The following is a 17942-nucleotide window of genomic DNA, read 5'->3' as shown; positions in this document are numbered from 1 at the left end:
AGAGGAAAGAGGACTGAGAGTTGTCAGAAAGCTGAAGATAAGGTCAGCAAATGGGGCAGTTTGGCTGCTTCTGGAGTTGGGCCACAATGTCAGAAGGGCTGGCTGAAGGGTTTGGCCAGTTTGGGGAATGTGGTTGCAAGAGCTAAATGACCTCTTAGTTTCAGATCTTTCAGTCTGATGTTGGCTTTCCCTCTCAGGCCAGAATTAAAATTGCAGGTCGGGGCCCAGTGATGTCATTGAAGCATGATACTATACAGTAAATGGAAAAGTCCTGGGGAAAATTGATGTCCAGAGAGATTTGGGTGTTCAGGTCCACTGTTCCCTGAAGGTGGCAACGCAGGTAAATAGAGTGGTCAAGAAGGCATACGGCATGCTTTCCTTCATCGGACGGGGCATTGAGTACAAGAGTTGGCAGGTCATGTTACAGTTGTATAGGACTTTGGTTCGGCCACATTTGGAATACTGCGTACAGTTCTGGTCGCCACATTATCAAAAGGATGTGGATGCTTTGGAGAGGGTGCAGAGGAGGTTCACCAGGATGTTGCCTGGTATGGAGGGCGCTAGCTATGAAGAGAGGTTGAGCAGATTAGGATTATTTTCATTAGAAAGACGGAGGTTGAGGGGGGACCTGATTGAGGTGTACAAAATCATGAGAGGTATAGACAGGGTGGATAGCAAGAGGCTTTTTCCCAGAGTGGGGGTTTCAATTACTAGAGGACACGAGTTCAAAGTGAAAGGGGAAAAGTTTAGGGGGGATATGCGTGGAAAGTTCTTTACGCAGAGGGTGGTGGGCACCTGGAACGCATTGCCAGCGGAGGTGGTAGATGCGGGCACGATGGATTCTTTTAAGATGTATCTAGACAGATACATGAATGGGCAGGAAGAAAAGAGATACAGAACCTTAGAAAATAGGCGACATGTTTAGAGAGAGGATCTGGATCGGCACAGGCTTGGAGGGCCGAAGGGCCTGTTCCTGTGCTGTAATTATCTTTGTTCTTTGTATGATTTGCATTTTTATAAAGATGGCCCCCTTTTACGCCCACCCCCTCCCCTCCCATCCCCCCACTGCCAGCTTCAGGCCGAGCAGGTTAAAATTGAACACTGCAGGATCCAGGTGGAGAAATCACATGATCGATTCCCTTGCAGACTGCACCATCATTTGGGAGCAGGGTTTTGAGATGAGCTGTTCCAGGACCAAAAACGGCCAGGTTGTTGACTAAGCACTTTCTCTAGTTCAACCAGTATCTGTCAAAGGATTGCTGATCTTGTCAATAAGTTGTTTTTTTTAAAATAAATTGTCAGTGAATCTTGAAAATCAGTTGCTGAAGGACCAGTGCATTTTGTTTGTGGTTGACATTTGTTGAGGTTTTTGTAATGTCACATATACTGGGTTTAGCGTAAACAGTCTGGTTTCTGAGCATCTGAAAATTTGCAAAATGTGAATCAGATGCTCAATGAAAATTAAAGGCAATTGTAGCACACCTGAGATCAGTTAAATTAATGTCCGCTATCAAATTTGCCGCCCAATTTACCGCCGACCTCCACAGAAATGAGAACCAGGCGTGATGTATAATGGGCGGCTATTTCGATATAGCCACGTTATACCATTGCCCAATCTTAAAATTACCCCAACTGAGTTCGTATCAAAGCTGGGACTTATCTCTCTGGATCTCTACTACATCATTGGGCCATCAGGAGACCGTGTCACTTGGGGGTTCATATCAAAGTCCAACTTTTGTCATTTATTTCTGTCTCTTTTAATATTGAAGCATTTGTTTTCATCAACAGCTTAGTAAAGATGAAAGGACAATAAATGCCAGGTTCTGCAGCCACCGTGAAGGCCTTGCTAGAGTGGGACAATATTGTAGCCCGGAATGTCTGCCCATTCTCATGTCTCACGAGACCTTCTGCCCTCAGAACTCAAAGCATCATCAAATTTCCTGTCTCGGTCCACCCTGCCCTCCTCCAGGACCTCCCTACCTGGTTTTGAACCTGACAATAGGTGAGTACCTTATGTGAGCACCAGAGAGTAAATCCAGCAGAGATATGCTCTCCATGCTGAGTCTCACTGGATGGCAGCATAAATTTGGAAAATTATACATAGAGGTTGGTCATTAAAATTAATGATTGCAAAACTGGGGGTGTCATGAATTGGGTACACAGAGCTCCACATCCAATTTGAACCATATTATTGCACAGTGTGACTTTGTACTGGGAATTTAGCCCTGCTGAATTCATCCTCATATGTTGGGTACTGATTTCAGAAAAAAGTTAGTTATTTGTTCTACAAGTTCAATGACACACAATCTGATGCTCTGATGAAAACTTGGCATCAAGTTAGGTGAAACTTGAATCGCACCTTGGTGAGACCTTACTTAGTACTGTACATAGTTCTGGTCTTCATATTATAAAAAGAATATAGAGGGACTGGAGGTGATGCAACAAAGATTTACAAAGATGACACCAGAACTGAAAAGTTATATATTTATCAGGAAAGGCTGAACAGGCAAGGACTCTTTTCTCCCGGGGGAAAAAAAGGTTGAGACGAGCTAATAGAGGCCTTCAAAATTATGAAAGGTTTGATGGGGTAAACGTAACAGATGTTTCTATTTGTGGGGGAAACCAAAACTAGGGGCTAGAAATATAAGATAGTCACCAATATGTCCAATAAGGAACTCGGGAGAATACAAACCCAGTTTCCTCGATCTCTTCTGATAAGACATTCCCGCCATATTAGGGATTAGTATGGTAAACCTCTGTTACACTCCCTCTATGGCAGGTATATCTTTCCTTGGATAAGGAGACCAAAACTGGACACGATACTCCAGGTGTAGTCTCACCAAGTCTCTATACAATTGCACCAAGACATTTTTACACATGTACTCAAATCCCCTTGTCATGAAGGCCAACTTACCATTTGTCTTCCTAATTGCTTGCTGCACCTGCATGCGAGCTTTTAGTGAGTCATGAACAAGGACACTGAGGTTCTTTTGGACATCAACACTTTCCAACCTCTCACCACTTAAGAAATACTCTAACTTTCTGTTTTTTCTACCAATGTGGATAACTTCACACTTATTCACATTCTATTCCATCTGCCATATTCTTGCCAATTCACTTAGCCTGTTCAAATCCCCTTGAAGCCTCCTTGCGTCCTCCTCACAATTTATATAAATTGGCAGCACTGATCCTTGTAGTACCCAATTCGTACCAGCCTGCCATCCTGAGAATGATCCATTTATTCCTACTCTCTGCTTTCTGTCTGTTCACCATTACCCTCAATGCCATGTGCTCTAATTTTGTTTACTAACCTCCTGTGTGGGACCTTATCAAAAGCCTTCTGAAAATCCAGATACACCACATTGTTACAATTAAGGCTGGAGGCCTGCACTGTTTACTATAGTCCCACTTCTCCACAGGTCACAAAATCTATTTAAATTTTCCCCGATACAGTCAACCATATTCTCTCTTTTCCTGAGAATAAAACACACCAACCAGGTTTCTTTAATAAACAACAAAATTAGCAGTTTATTTTAAACAAGTTTTAACCAATAATGAAATAAAACATACAAACACAAATTGAAATATTAAAGCCCCTTATTTATCTTAGCCTCGCTCTCTCTCTCGCTCTCTCTCACACACACATACACGGTGGTTAACCGGAAAAATAAAAGGGATTTTAGTTCAGCGCTGTTACAAACAAAAAAAAAACACTTGAGCAAAATGTTTGTCCTTAGTTTTGGCTTGGCGTCCCGAAGGCATATAGAATCACAGAATAATACAGTGGAGAAGAGGCTCTTCGGCCCATCGAGTCTGCACCAATGCATTAAAGACTTGGCCCATAGCCTTGAATGTTATGACATGCCAAGTGCTCATGCAGGTACTTTTTGAAGGATGTGAGGCAACCCACCTCTACCACCCTCCCAGGCTGGGCTTCCAGACCGTCCCCACCCTCTCGGTGAAAAAGTTCTTCCTTAAATCCCCCTTAAACCTCCCACCCCTCACCTTAAACCTTTGACCCCTCGTAACTGACCCTTCAACTAAGGGGAACAGCTGCTCCCTATCCACCCTGTCCATGTCCCTCATAATCTTGTACACCTCGATCAGGTCACCCCTCAGTCTTCTCTGCTGCAGCGAAAAGAACCCAAGCCTATCCAACCTCTCTTCATAGCTTAAATGTTCCATCCCAGGCAACATCCTGGTGAATCGTCTCTGCACCCCCTCCAATGCAATCACATCCTTCCTATAATGTGGCGACCAGAACTGCACACAGTACTCCAGCTGTGGCCTTACCAAAGTTCTGTACAACTCCAACATGACCTCCCTGCTTTTGTAATCTATGCCTCGATTGATAAAGGCAAGTGTCCCATATGCATTTTTCACCACCCTATTAACCTGCCCTTCTGCCTTCAGAGATCTATGGACAAACACACCGAGGTCCCTTTGTTCCTCAGAACTTCCCAGTGTCAGGCCATTCATTGAATACTTCCATGTCACATTACTCCTTCCAAAGTGTATCACCTCACACTTTTCAGCGTTAAATTCCATCTGCCACTTTTCTGCCCATTTGACCATTCCGTCTATATTTTTATGTAACCTAAGACACTCTACCTCACTGTTAACCATTCGGCCAATCTTTGTGTCATCCGCGAACTTACTGATACTATGCCCCACATAGTCATCTATGTCGTTTATATAAATGACAAACAATAGGGGACCCAGCACAGATCCCTGATGTACGCCACTGGACACTGGCGTCCAGTCACTAAAACAGCTGTCTGTCATCACTCTCTGTCTCCTACAGCTAAGCCAATTTTGAATCCACCTTATCAAGTTACCTTGTATCCCATGTGCATTTGCTTTCTTGATAAGTCTCCCATGTGGGACCTTGTCAAAGGCTTTGCTGAAATCCATGTAATCCATCAACTGCACTACCCTCATCTACACACCTGGTCACATGCTCAAAAGATTCAATCAAATTTGTTAGGCATGACCTCCCTCTGACAAAGCTATGCTGACTATTGCTAATCAAATTTTGCCTGTCCAAGTGGAGATAGATTCTCTCCTTCAGAATTTTCTCCAATAGTTTCCCGACACTGACGTGAGACTCACTGGTCTGTAGTTCCCTGGCTTATCTCTACAACCTTTCTTAAATAGTGGGACCACATTAGCTGTTCTCCAGTCCTCTGGCACCTCCCCCATGGCCAGAGAGGAATTAAAAATTAGGGTCAGAGCCCCTGCAATCTCCACCCTCACCTCCCACAGCATCCTGGGTCACAAATCGTCCGGACCTGGAGATTTGTCCACTTTTAAGCCTTTCAAAACCTCCAATACCTTGTCGCTCCCTATAACAATTTTCTCAAGAACCTCACAGTCTCTCTCTCTAAGTTCCATATCTACATACTCATTCTCTTGGATGAAGACAGATGTGAAGTATTCGTTCAACACCCTACCAATGTCCTCTGGCTCCACCCACAAATTTCCCCCTTGGTCCCTAATGGGTCCTACTCTTTCCCTGGTTATCCTCTTCCCATTGATATACTTATAGACTATCTTGGGATTTTCCCGTCAGAGCTTTCTCATATCCCCTCTTTGCTCTCCTAATTTCTTTCTTAAGCTCCATCCTACACGTTCTGTATTCCACTAATGCTTCCATTGATTTGCTCTCCTTGTATTTGCTAAAAGCCTCTCTTTTCCTTCTCATCATACCCTGAATGTTTCTGGTCATCCATGGTTCTCTGGGCTTGTTGCTCCTACCTATTACCCTAGAGGGAACATGTTGGGCCTGTACCCTCCCCATTTCCTTTTTGAATGCCCCCCACTGCTCTTATGTAGATTTCCTGACAAGTAACTCTTTCCAGTCTACCTTGGCCAGATCCTGCCTTATTTTACGAAGATTTGCTCTCCCCCAATCCAAAACCTTTTTTTTGCAACTTGTCTATTTCTTTCTCCATAACGAGCTTAAATTGTACCATGTTGTGGTCGCTATCACCAAAATGGTCCCCCACCAACACATCAACTACCTGTCTGGCTTCATTCCCCAGAATTAGGTCCAGCACTGCACCCTCCCTTGTTGGATCCTCTACATATTGAGCTAAATAGTTCTCCTGTATGCATTTTAAGAACTCCACTCCATCTAAACCCTTAACATGATGACTATCCCAATTAATGTTGGGTAAGTTGAAATCACCTAATATTATTACTATTATTACCCTATTATTTTTACACACCTCTGCAAATTGCGCACATATTTGCTCCTCAATTTCCCGCTGACTATCTGGGGGTCTATAATAAACACCTAGCAATGTGGCTGTCCTTTTTTTATTCCTAAACTCTACCCATAAAGCTTCATTTGATGCCCCCTCCAAGATATCATCTCTCCTATCTGACTCCTTAACTAATATTGCAATGCCCCCTCCTCTTTTACCCCCTCCTCTGTCTCGCCTGAAGATCCTATATCCCGGGATATTGAGCTGCCAATCCTGCCCCTCCCTCAACCATGTCTCCGTGATGGCTACTATATCACAATTCCACGTGTCAATCCTTGCCCTTAACTCATCCGTTTTACCTGCAATACTCCTGGCATTAAAGTAGAGGCCTTCCATCCTGGTCTTACTCCCTTGAAACTTACTTCCGCTGTATTCCCTCTGACTTGTTCGCTTTCCTGTTTTAGCTGTGTCCCTATTCTGCTAGGAGTCTGCATCCCCTCCCCCTGCCAAATTAGTTTAAACTCTTCCCAACAGCACTAGAAAACCTGCTAGCAAGGATGTTGGTCCCTCTCTGGTTCAGATGCAAACCGTCCCGCTTGGACAGGTCCCACCTTCCCCAGAAACGGTCCCAGTGGTCCAGGAATCTAAAACCCTCCCTCCTGCACCAACTCTTAAGCCACGCATTCATCTGTGCTATTCTCCTATTTCTATACTCGCTAGCACGTGGCATTGGGAGTAATCCAGAGATTACAACCTGAGAGGTCCTGCTTTTTAGTCTGCTGCCTAACTCCCTGAATTCTTGATGCAAGACCTCATCCCTCTTTCTACCTATATAGACGACAGTCACCGGGAACTTCCTAGAGCAGTTCTTTCCACGCGATGTTGCAGATCAGTTTGGGTAGGTTTTCCATGAAATGCTGCTACAGAGGCTTCAGACAGATCTTACAACAGAAATGCAGCAATAAGGGTTTTCAGTTCCTACACATGGAGGAAGATACAGAAAAGCAGCCTGTAATACTCGGGAACAAAGGGAGTTGTGAAAATGGGGAACTGAAAGAAATTAGTATTAATAAAGAGGTAGTACTTGAAAAATTAACTGGATTGAAGGCTGACAAATTCCTTGGACCAGACAAGCTACATCCCAGAGTGTTGAAGGAGGTGGCTATAGAAATAATGGATGCATTGGTGGTTATGTTTCAAAATTCTATAGATTCTGGAAAGGTTCCTGCAGACTGGAAAGGGATTCTTCAATCCCTAGTTTCTTCTCTAGAAACCCATCTTGTACACACTTCAGGAATTCATCCTGCACAGTATTGGTGCTTATTAGGTTTACCCAGTCTATATGTAAATTGAAGTTGCCCATTATTACTGTATTGCCCATGTTACCTGCACCTCTCATTTTCCTGATTTATATCGTGCTCAACATTACCGCTACTGTTTGGTTGCCTATAAACAACTGCCACCAACATTTTCTGCCCCTTGCTGCTGCTTGACTCTACCCAGACTGATTCTATATCTTGATCTTTTGATCTAAGATCCTCTCTCACTAATGTTGTCTTTTTTAAGAATGCTACCCACCTCCTTTTCGCCTATCCTTCCAAAATGATGAATATCCTTGAATATGCAGTTCACAATTTTTGTCACCCAGTAACCATGTCTCTGTAATTGTAGTTAAATCATACCCATTTACCTCTATTTATGCCTTCAAATCATCTACCTTGTTGCAAATGCTGCGTGCATTCAGATAAGAGTCCTCTTAACTTTTTAACATTATTCTGCATTCTGATACGATTTGATGCTTGCCTTTGCTTTGTCTGTCCTCTAATTTCGCTTACTGCTTTTCTACTTCCTGTTACCAGTTTTGCTTCCCTCTAATCTGAGCACCCTCTCAGGTTCCCGTCCCCCTGCCAATCTAGTTTAAACCCTCACCAACAGCACTAGCAAATCTCTCTGTGAGGATGTTTGTCCCGGGTCCTGCTAAAGTGCAATCTGTCCATCTTGTACAGGTCCCACCTGCTCCAGAACTGGCCCCAATGCCTCAGACATCTGACACCCTCCCTCCTACACCAATTCTCCAGCCACGTGTTCAATCACTCAATCCTCCTATTCCTATGCTCACTAGCACATGGCACTGGGAGTAATCCTGAGATTACTGCTTTTGAGGTCCTGCCCTCTGGTAACCAAGTTTTTTTTATTGTCTCCTCTTGCCAAGGCTCTGGGCACTACACTTTAGGAAGGATGAGAAGGCATTAGAGACAGTGCAGAAAAATTTATAAGAATGGTTCCAGGGATGAGGAACTTCAGTTACATGGATAGATTGGAGAAGCTGGGGCTGTTCTCCATAGAGGTGAAGATTGAGAGGAAATTAGATAGAGGTTCTCAAAATCATGAGGATCTGGTCAGAGTAAATAGGGAGAAACTATTCCTGTTGGCAGAAGGGTTGAGAACCCGAGGACACCGATTTAAGGTGATTGGCAAAAGAAACAATGGTGACATGAGGAAAAACTTTTTCACGCAATGAGTGGTTAGGATCTGGAATGCACTGCCTTAGAGTGTGGTGGAGGCAGATTCAATCATGACTTTTAAAAGAGAATTGGGTGACTATCTGAATATAAAAAATTTACAGGGCTATGGTAAAAGACAAGGGAGTGGCACTAGCTTAGTAGTTTTTGCAGAAAGCAGGTACAGACCTGATGGGCCAAATGGCTTCCCATACTGTAGCCATTCTATGATTCTAGAGATAATGTAAAGATAAACTAGTGCTGGCTGGAAGATCTCCATCCCTTCTTTCACGGCAGTCCTTATCTCAAGGTAACCCCTCATTGTTCTGGATAATGACAGTGGCTGGAATATTGTAATGTAAACAGAGCATTGCTGTTCCTTCTACATAATGTAAACAGCATTTGGACTATTAAAGGAAAGGTTTTATTATATAAACATTGCAATTGATGCCACTTTTCCATTGCAACTCCAGTTTTATTGTCCTTGTCCTGACTTCACCAACAGTATCCTGATTTTCAGAATTATTTATTTTGTCAGGCATAATGCTCTGCCCAGTATTATACTGAGATATTTAGATGAGGAAGGTTCTAGTCCCAATCTTAGCTTTGTGCTGAGATAAATGATCTCAGCAAGAGTAGTGAGCAGTGAACATAGGAACAGGACTAGCCATTTGCCCCTTGAGCCTGTTGTAGCATTCAGTGAGATCATGGCTGATCTGTGACCTAACTCCATGTTACCTGCCTTTGCCCCATAACCCTTAATACCTTTGGTTAACAAAAATCTATCAATGGATCTAATGAATTACAATTGGTTTCAGAGCACCAAGATTTTGGAACGGTTTAAAAAAAAAAAATCATTCTGGGTTCTTGCTTCTGCTCGCAATGCCCTGAGTTCTGGAGACAGGCCGGCATATATGGAATTTAGTAGAGGACAGGCTCTGGTTCCCTCGTCCGCCTGCAGGCACTCAATGTCTAGGTTGACATGTAACTGCAGATGGCAATTACTGCCAACACAACCAATTTAAAGAAAATGCCCACAAGAAGTAAATAATAAAGATTTGACTGGTGGTTGGGTGGGTGCTGGGGTGGTGCAAGTGGTGTTGGGGGCTAACCATTAGCAAGGGCAATTCTGGGACATGGAGCATGGGTGCAGACACATATTATTTTTTGTCCTGTCCCTCTAGAGCTGTACTCCATACTCTGGGCTTGTGTTGCAGAGTGCTATACCAAGGGAGACCAGTTACAGTTAGTAAGTAAACTGCCAGTGTGGAAAAATTCTCTTATTGTTTAATGCATTTTCAAGGCCCTGATGATGTACAGTGCTGCATATGGGATATATGATTCAGCTTTGCTGCTGTGCCCTCATAAATCATTTTGAAATCTTTACTGAAATAAGTTGTATGCCTAAATTTTTGTCTAACTAAGGCTTTCTTTTAAACTATAAAAGTATCACTGCAGTGCTCATCCTTGGTATTTTGCCACAGCTAGATCCATCATCATAGCAGTTTGCAAAATCAGCTGGTTAATATATACTTAGGTTACTGCGATATTTACACAGGATGCATGATTGGACACTCTAGATGCTGACTGAATGTTTCACTGGTGTCACACTGAGATATGCCACCATAAAGTTGCCCTAAAATAGTAAAATGTTTTAAAAGGAAGGACTTTTTGTTTTAAGAGTGCTCAGTTACAAGGCGTGTAAGCAGTCTTCATTTCTGGCTGCCCACATGAAGGAGTCTAATGCACAGAACATGGAGACTATTGCTAAATGCCCCTCCACACCCCCTTCCATTGACTCAAACAGAATGGGGTAGAGTTCAACTTTGTGTAAAATGGCTAATAGGTTATTGGAAGCCCTTTTTACGCCATGAATGTTAATGGAAATAAAAATTAGGGGAGATACGAAACAGGCTGCCTATTCACTGTCACCTGTTTTACATTATTGCACAAAGATAAATCTACCCACATGTGTTTATGTAGTGTATTTAGCCTAAAGACGACCCTCCGGAGTTTTCACAGGTGCATGGAAAACAAGATACTAAACTAAGGAAGGAGAGATCAGGAGGCTCACCAAAAACTTAGTCAAAGTAATAGCTTTTGAAGAAATTTTGAAAGGAGAGGAGAGAGGCAAAGGTACTTGGGGAGGGATTTCTAGAGAGTGGGACATAGGTGCCTGAAGGCTTTGCTGCCACTGGTGGGCTGAAGGAATGGGTGATGCACAAGAGGTCAATCAGAGGATGGACAGAAGATATAGGGCAGGATTACATTGTAGAGATAGGGTGGGATAAGGTAATGGAGCAACTTAAGGATGAGGAGTTTTAAATTTGACTTTTGTGGGGGGGGAGAAAAGGTAACTGATGAGCACAGAGTAATGAGAGAGCAAGACTTGATATTAAACAGGATACTTGTGGCAGAATTGTGTTCAAATTGGGGTTTATGGAGAGTTTAGGCTGAGAGAATTGGAGCAGTTCAGTCTAGAGGTGAGAAAGACCCAAATGAGGGTTTTAAGTCAGCCTTTAAAGAGATGGTTCAGGTTCAGCTGAGGTACATTCCCATCAGGGGGAAAGGCAGCACAACCAAAGCCAGAGCTCTCTGGATGTTGAAAGAGATAGTAAGATGAAGCAGAAAAAGGTTGCATATGACAGGTTGTCAATACAAATGCCAAGCAGGCTGACTATAGTAAGTTCAGAGGGGCAGTGAAAAAGGAAATGAATGGCAAAGGGAGAGTATGAGAAGGGACTGGCAGCTAACAAGTGGGGTGGGGGGACGGGGGGAGGTTTCCAAAAGTTTTCTATAGGCAATGCCACTGGACTAGTAATCCAGAGACCTAGGTTAATGCTCTGGGGATACGGGTTCAAATCCCACCATGGTTGGGAAGATTTAAGTTTAATTAATAAATGCAATTAATAAAAATATGGAATTGAAAGCTAGGCTCTGTAATGGTGCCGTGAAGCTATCATCAATTGTTGTAAAAACCCATCTGGTTCACTAATGTCCTTTTAGGGGAGGAAATCGACTGTCCTTATCTGGTCGGGCCTACATGTGGCTCCAGACCCACAGAAATGTGGTTGCCTCTTAACTGCCCTCTGCACTTGACAATTAAGCAGCCTTCAATCACCTTGACAGCAATTCCCATATCCCATGAAAGAATAAAAGAAAGGTAAAAGCGTAGTAAGAATAGGGGTATGGCTGATTAAGGACCAAAAAGAGCATGTATGCATGGTGCAGAGGGCATGACTGCATCTCAACCAAGGAGGAAGATGCTGCCAAAGTCATAGTGAAAAGAGGAGGTAGTTCAAACACTGGGTGGGCTACAAATTGATAGAGGAGCTTTTAGAAAGGATGGTTGTACTTAAAGTTGATAAGTACAAAACCAGATGGGATGTTGAGGAAAGTAAGGGTGGAAATTGTGGAGGCACTGGCCATAATCTTGCCATCCTACTTAGACGCAGGGGTGGTGCCAGAGGAGTGGATAATTGCAAATGTTTTTGAACAAGGGTGTAAGGATAAACCCAACAACTACAGGCCAGTTTGTTTGACCTCAGTGGTGGGAAAGCAGTGGAGTGGCGCAGTGGTTAGTGCCACAGCCTCACAGCTCCAGGGACCCGGGTTCAATTCTGGGTACTGCCTGTGTGGAGTTTGCAAGTTCTCCCTGTGACCGCGTGGGTTTTCGTCGGGTGCTCCGGTTTCCTCCGGGTGCACCGGTTTCCTCCCACAGCCAAAGACTTGCACGTTGATAGGTAAATTGGCCATTATAAATTTCCCCTAGTGTAGGTAGGTGGTAGGGGAATATCGGGACAGGTGGGGATGTGGTAGAAATATGGGATTAGTGTAGGATTAGTATAAATGGGTGGTTGATGGTCGGCACAGACTCGGTGGGCCGAAGGGCCTGTTTCAGTGCTGTATCTCTAAATAAATAAATAAATAAATGATAATCCAGAACAAAATGAACAGTCACTTGGACAAGTGTTGATTAATTAAGGGAAACCAGTGTGATTTGTTAAAGGCAAATTGTGTTTAATTAATTTGATTGAGTTTTTTGATGAAGTAACAAGGGGGCTGATGAGGGTAATGTGGTTGATGGGGCGTTCATGGACTATCAAAGTGCCACATAATGGGCTTTCAGCAAAGTCAAAGCTCATGGAATAAAAGGGACAGTGATATGGATATGAAATTGGTTGAGTAACAGGAAACAGAGAGTAGTGGTGAACAGTTGTTTCTCAGACTGGAGGAAGGTATATAGTGGGGTTCCCCAGGGGTTGGTACTCGGCCCACTGCTTTTCTTGATTTGTATTAATGACCTAGACGTGGATGTACAGGGCAGGTTGATGCAAAACTTGGAAGTATTGTGAACTGTGAGGAGAATAGTGATGGACTTCAAAAGAACATACAGGCTGGTGAAATGGGTAGACATGGCTGATGAAATGTAATGCAGAGAAGTGATACATTTTGGTAGGGAGAATGAGGAAAGGCAATATAAAATAAGGACAAGAAATGCTGGAAATGCTCAGCAGGTCTGGCAGCATCTGTGGAGAGAGAAGCACAGGGTCACTGACCTGAAACGTTAACTCTACTTCTCTCTCCACAGATGCTGCCAGACCTGCTGAGTATTTCCAGCATTTCTTGTTTTTATTTCAGATTTCCAGCATCTGCAGTATCTTGCTTTTAGAAAATAAAGGATACCATTCTAAAGTGGATGTGGGAATAGAGACTTGGGGGTATGTGTGCACAAATCATTGGAGCTGGTAGGGCAGGTTGAGAAAGAGGTTTAAAAAGGCAGATGGGATTCTGGGCTTTATAACTAGCGGTATAGAGTACAAAAACAAGGAAGTTATGATGAACCTTTTTTTAAAAAAAACATTGGTTCAGCCTCAACTGGAGTATTGTTTCCAATTCTGGGCACCACACTTGAAGGATGTGAAGGCAATAGAGAGGGTTCACATAAGATTATGATGGTACCAGGGATGAGGGGCTTCAGTTACATGGATAGATTGGAGATGCTGGGGTTGTTCTCTGAGAGGAGATTTGATAGAGGTGTTCAAAATCATGAGGGGCCTAGACAGAGTAGATAGGGAGAAACTGTTCCCATTGGCAGAAGGGTTGAGAACCAGAGGACACTGATTTAAGGTGAATGGCAAAAGAACCAAAGGCGACATGGGGAAAATGTTTTTATACAGCGAGTGGTTAGGATCTGGAATGCACTGCCTGAGGGTGTGGTGAAGGCAGATTCAATCTGGCTTTCAAAAGGGAAAGCATCTGAAGGGAAGAAATTTTCAGGGGAGTGGAACTAGCTGAGTTGCTCTTGCAGAGAGCTGGCGCTGACATGACGGGCCAAATGCCTTAAACATTCTATGATTCTAGGAGCTGAGTTGGGTAAGAGGCAAGCAACTTTGCAGAAATTTATGTATGTGGCCTTTGTGATCCAGAAGAAATTGGGCTGAAGCTCAGCTCAGGATTACACGGGTTCAACTTGAGGCAATGGCTGGAGATGAAAACAGAATTCATGACAAAGAAGTAGAATATGCTTTGGTCTTCCTAACGTGAGTTTTAGAAGTTAAGATTCAACCAAGACTTGGGATGTCGGACAAGCAGTCCAATAGGACAGGTAGAGCTAGATATCGTTGCCATGCTTGGGGATGCTAATGCCATGTCTGCAGATTGTCACCGAAGTGCAGCATGTAGATGAGGAACAGCATGGGGTCACGACAGAACATTGGGGAAATTCAGAGGGGACAATGCAATGAAGAAGGAAGAGAAATTATTGGTAAAGCTGCTCCTGGTATTTTTAGATTGATACAAGTGGTACCTTGAGGGAGCAGTCCCAGCATCTCCTCCGGAATTGATCTCTGAGATTTCGGACATGATATTGTCAATCTAAGATGAAGATTAGAAGGAACGAACTGCAAACCAACTTCCTTCATAATATTCTTCCACTGATTGAGAGAATCTTAAAATAAAAATGTACAAACATTTAGGAACTAGGAAAGGTTAAGCAAAGCTCATCCCTTTTTTCACGTTATCCCTCAATCTCATCTCTCTTTAGAAACATATGTATTTGTCCTTTTGAATTCATTTATATTATCAGCATCATTGGTTCCCTGGTAGCCTATTCCACAGTCCTTTAAATGAAATAGTTCACATGCCTTACCTTCTTACTCCTAACTGCCTAATTGTTAGCTTGTGTTCTCTGCTATTTGAACCCCTTTGTTACAATTAACAAGTTGTCAGTATTAACTTAGGCGAGATTCTTTTAAAATCTTGAAAGCTTCCAATAGTCCTCCTCAAAGTCTTCTCTTCCCAACAGGAATACAAGTTCAACTTCCTTAATACAAAAGCAGAAATCTGAAATAAAAACAGAAATTGCTGGAAATACTCAGCAGGTCTGGCAGTATCTGTGGAGAGAGAAGCAGAGTTAACGTTTCAGGTCTGTGACCTTTCATCAGAATTGGAAACATTAACTCTTTCTCGCTGCACAGAAGCTGAGTATTTCCAGCATTTGTTTTGCTTTTTTAACCCAATTTCCTTAACCTTTCCTTGCGACTGGGGTTGGGAAGGTGGGGTGAAAAATGACTGATCAGCGATGGTGCTTACATGGCTTCAGAAGGAGAATGTGAGGGCTTGTGACAGAACACTTTGTCAAAGCTTTTTCAGTTTGCAAACTTATGGCACAATGTAATCTTTCAATGTGATTATAATCAGTGCATTACTGGTGCATGATATTATCACAGTCTCTATCTTTTGGATGTTGAGCTAAAGCTTGATTCTGCCTGCTTGGATGCATTTGAAAGATCCAGTGGTTCTATTTGAAGAGACGTAGAGTAACCCCAGTGCCTTGGCCAACATGCCCCTCTTATTCAACATGCAGCCTGAATGATCAGTCACCTTTGTAAATCCAGAAAGTGCCTGATGTATACAGTCAGCAGTGAAAAGACAGGCTATATAGGTTTTGGTGTCGAGCTCTGCAACAGACCTTCTCGTTCATTTCATTTGATGTCAATGGGATCTTGCTGTGTGCAAATTGGCTGCTGCATTTGCTCACAAACAATGACTATAGCTCACAAGAAATTCATTGAACATGAAGCAATGTGGGAAATCTGGAGGACATGTTAAGACGCTATATAAATGCAGGTTCTTTCTTTCAAACAGAAATTGTAAACCATTCTCTCTCTCGCTCTCGCACTCGCTCTCGCTCTCAGCACCAACAATTACATATGCCAAGTATTTGCATTTCTCTTTTCATGAATGCAGTCTCACTTTAAGAGAAAAGCAAACTCGAGAGCGTATTTGATTATCCATGTTATACATAAAAGGGCTGTTAGAAGACTGAGTATAATCCATCTGAATGTAGGTGGGAGTGCGGGCTCCCCATTGAGCCTGTTTACATAGTTGGTAGAGGAACAGTACTGCCAGTGCAAATAGCCAGTCGAGCAGAGACTGCACCGCTGACAGTTTTGACATGTGTGCTGCAGAATGTCCTTTAACCCCTCCCAGCTCCTGTGTGTGTGTGTATGTTCATATATTTTCCTGCATTGCAGCTGGCTACTTGTACAGTGATAAGGTTAGCAGCAGGTTGTGAGGAAGCCCTCCTGTAGAAAACTCCCCAAGCTCATTATACTTCACAAAGGGTGAATTCAGAAGTGTAAGAGCTTTTGTTGGCTTCCCAGGATGTTAATTTTCCAGTCAAAACCTAAATGTAACAAAAGGAAACCTAAGGTACGATTTATTTCTTCTACGATTTATTTTTTAAAAACCGATTCTGTTGCCCAAGAACTGAAAGTGCAGCCGCAATTGAAAAAAGGGCTTGTTTTCATTACTGGACTCGAGAGCATTAAACATTCTGTTCGCTGAGGTGTGGCGCTCTTGTATGCAGTAATCCTACGGACGTTGCATTTGTTCTGTGGCTTGTGGGGTTTTCAGCTGGCTAACTTCTGATAGGAAGGTAGGAACAGGAGTAGGCCATTCAGCCCCTCGAACCACCATTCAATCCGATCACGTCTGATCTGCATCTTAACTTCATCCACCCGCCTTGGCTCTGTAACCCTTAATGCAATGAGAAGCTTGTTTATGTTGTATGATGCAACATGAATGAGATGCGTGGAGTTCAGGTAGTTGAAGATCTCAAACAGGTTTATTAAACAGCTAACAAGTATATACAGTACAGAGCTAGCTATTAACAGCTCTTGGTGTTATAGTAGCAGAGTGAGACTGGCATGTAGTCACATGACTACATCCTGGCACTTAGCTCATTAGCATACTGAGATCTTAAAGGTACATTACTCTTGAAGGCAATCACACAACACTTAATATCCTTGCCTAACAAAAATCTATGAATCTCAGTTTTGAAACTTCCAATTAACCCCACTCCAGCCTCAAAAGCCTTTTGGGGGAGACAGTTATAGATTTCCACAGTGTCGAGAAGTTATTCAATAAACAGTTATTAGCAAGAAGAAGCTGAATTTGCGAAATGGCTTGAGCAGCTTTTCTTGCGCTTGGGACATACTTGCCCTTTTATAATGGGAATTTCTTTTTTTTATTATAATTTTAATGCAGCAACTGTAGCACATTGCTTAAAGGGGTATGCAGTGAGTGACTGCTCTCGGATTCAACATATTTGAATCTATATGACTACCTGCAAATGATTTAGTTATATTAAATATTCAAGAACAAACTCTTGACAGGAAGAGTTCACTTCTTACAGCAGCAACAACAACTTGTATTTATATAGTGCCTTTAATGCAGTAAATAAATCCCAAGGCACTTCACAGGAACCCTATTAAAGGAAAAATTCAGCACCAAACCACATAAGTATTAGGAAAGGTGATGAGAAGCTTAGTCAAAGAGGTAGGTTTTAAGGAGTGTGTTAAAGGGAGAGGAGAGAGGCTCTGAACGGCCATTTCCGAAGCTGCCATTGCTGTGAGCTCCACTCATAGCCAGGAATGCTGGATTGTGGTATCAGACCTTGTAAATGAATAGGGGAAAGAAGAGATGCCTTACATAGCTGGCACTCCCACCATTCAGATCGTGGGAGAATGACAGCCACGTGCATTATCAAATGTACGGGGAAGAGTAGATGGTCCGTCAAGCCTTGTGCACCATCTGACCCATTCTTCACCATTTCACCCCCCCCCCCCCCACCCCCACCACACACCCTCCCATTCCTCCACCCCTCCCAGAATCACATGGGCAACTAACCAGAGAAAAAAATGTTGCGTGTTTTTATGCTGTGTTA

The 17942-nt window shown here is 43.0% G+C and overlaps 1 protein-coding gene across 6 annotated transcripts in view; it reads left to right on the top strand.

The window, feature by feature from the left end:
• The window catches only part of LOC137368771 (leucine zipper putative tumor suppressor 3-like), a 182061-nt gene that overhangs the window by 117208 nt on the left and 46911 nt on the right, over positions 1-17942 (top strand). For 4 of the 6 annotated variants that reach the window (XM_068028988.1, XM_068028981.1, XM_068028973.1 and 1 more), the window contains exon 2: positions 1789-2002. The exons of 1 other annotated variant lie outside the window; for it this stretch is intronic. The gene's annotated coding sequence lies outside the window, so the exon portion shown is untranslated. Of the gene's footprint in view, positions 1-1788; positions 2003-16344; positions 16427-17942 lie in introns of those variants that run through there. One more of the 6 variants, XM_068029006.1, reaches the window with a different exon arrangement.

This window comes from Heterodontus francisci, chromosome 1 (assembly GCF_036365525.1).
Source record: "Heterodontus francisci isolate sHetFra1 chromosome 1, sHetFra1.hap1, whole genome shotgun sequence".
Taxonomy (NCBI): Eukaryota; Metazoa; Chordata; class Chondrichthyes; order Heterodontiformes; family Heterodontidae; genus Heterodontus; species Heterodontus francisci.
This window is presented reverse-complemented; position numbering and strand designations above follow the sequence as displayed.